Source organism: Caloenas nicobarica, chromosome 5 (genome assembly GCF_036013445.1).
Source record: "Caloenas nicobarica isolate bCalNic1 chromosome 5, bCalNic1.hap1, whole genome shotgun sequence".
Classification (NCBI taxonomy): Eukaryota; Metazoa; Chordata; class Aves; order Columbiformes; family Columbidae; genus Caloenas; species Caloenas nicobarica.
Genome location: NC_088249.1, coordinates 65,057,403 through 65,059,598, shown reverse-complemented (window position 1 = coordinate 65,059,598; position 2,196 = coordinate 65,057,403).

Below are 2,196 nucleotides of genomic sequence, written 5' to 3'. Positions count from 1 at the left end.
TGCTGGAACAACAGAAGCAGCTGTGGGAATTGTGTCCAGTGAAACCAGAGAGAGGTGGGTGGGACAGGATCTCGGGGACCAGCTGAGGCATCACAGAGCAGGGGCAGGTTCACAAGCATCCAGAGCTGCAGCAGGTGATTGTCAAACCCTTCCTAAGGGGACACTCAAGGGAAGGGGAGGCTGTGACCTCCCAGAGCACAGTTCGGAAGCATCCCTCACTTCTAGCAACCCCTTTTGCTGAAATCCAAACTACAACTTGTCCTACAATCGGCACACAAAGATTACACAACATCAACAATTTGCTCCTCTCGACCAGTAACACCCTTGAATATTGTTAAAAAAAAAAAAAATTGCCTGTCTCTTCTTTGCCTGCACAAATTATTTCACAGAATCACAGAATGATTAGGGTTGGAAAGGACCTCTGGAGATCATCTCATCCAACCCGCCTTATTTCCTTCAAAGTTCTTCTCAGCTCACACCTTCCAAATTTCTCAAGGCCCCTGTTACTGCCCTATAACTAATGCCTCCCCCCACCTGTTTATTTTAAAATGCAGGGCCCAAAATGGGAACAGTGGGGCCTAAAAGGAAGTACTCTTACAAATCACAGCAAAGCAATTTTCTTTTGATCTCTTTCAGATGCTGTTGGCTCATTCGATTTACAGTAAACGATAAGCCCTTTATTTGTCTTCTTACTCGCTATTATTTTCTTCCATATTTTGTGCTTATGAACTGTAACAGTCCATATTTAGCTCTTAAATTTTGCTTCAATAAATTGCTTTGGCAATTTCCTCTAGTTTATCAGGGTCATTTCGAAAAAGCGTCCTATATAGTGAAGTGCTTACAGTTGGAATGGAAATCAAGTCTTATCCCCCTCACATATCGCCCCGAGTTATTCCTACCCAGAGTTCACATAACAAATGGCTCTGAACGTTCACGAAGACTGCAGAGTAAGTCAAACCCATTTGATTTGTGGAAAACTACTCTTGGCTTTTAATTAGACAAAAAAATCTAGTGAAAGAAAAAAAAAAATCATCAACACCTACATTAAAAAAAAAAGAGAGAGAAACACCTATTTTTTTGTCTTCAATAGAAACCCGAGACTGAAATGACTTCATCTGACTAAAGTGATGCTAAACAGCAGAAGCTCTGGTAACGCTACATAATGCTCATGATATGCTGGCAGGTGAAAAGACAAACCATCTCACAAGGAAAGAAATACCTTTCCCTCACATTTCAGAGATAACACAAGTTACTCTGGCTGCCCTATTTGTAGCTCTGACCTATATAAGCTTTTTAAGTTTCTTCATATTTAAATGTGGTTGGGAGGTTTATCATTGTGTTTCTGCTGAAAGAATCAAGAACATTTCAATCACCTCCACCTTCTCCCTCCGTTCCTACATCTTTAAGCAACACAAATTCATAGCAAATCAGGAAGGAAAAAACAAATCTGAGGAATCTCAAATTAACCAATAGTGAAGTGATTAACACCCTCCTTCAGAAGCTAGAAACCTGAGCCTGATTTAATAATGCAAGACGATTTTTATTTGCTTTGGCTTTCACATGTTCCACCTAAGCATCAGCAACAGCCCTTGTCAGAGACACCAGAAAACTTTGGCCTTTAGCTTGACCCCAAATTGACTTTGTTCCATTCTTAAGAAAAAAACCCACCATCTAAACCAGAATCTGTTTCTAAAGAATGCCATGGACTCTGCCACATGATGCACGAGGTGTGTCCCCGTCGAAATGCTATGAGAATGTTTATTGCACTGACCTTTTCAAGGAAAAGAGATGAACAAATACCTAGTTTGCAGATGCAAAGACTGAAATGCAGATGGAAATCACGCTGCTCAGCCTCAGCGCTCAGTTCCAACGAAGTTTCACCTTAAATATTAACACATCAAGTACCTACAGATGATGTTACGCGCCTCTAGAGCTGGAGAATAACGGAGCAAAATACTTTAGGTCCTGCATTTTGAAACCAGGCAGTTGTGTCCCATCTCCACGTCACCTCTTCCATGGGCACAGCCTTCAACTAGCAGAGATAACAGGAGCAGGGATGCCGAGCATGACAAATCAGTAGCAGGGGAAAGGGAAAAAACAAACCACAAGAAGCATTTCAACACCCCAATTATTTTCATATTTTAAGAAGGAGAAGGAATTTTTAATAATGCAAACCCGAAGTTTTACCAAGTTACA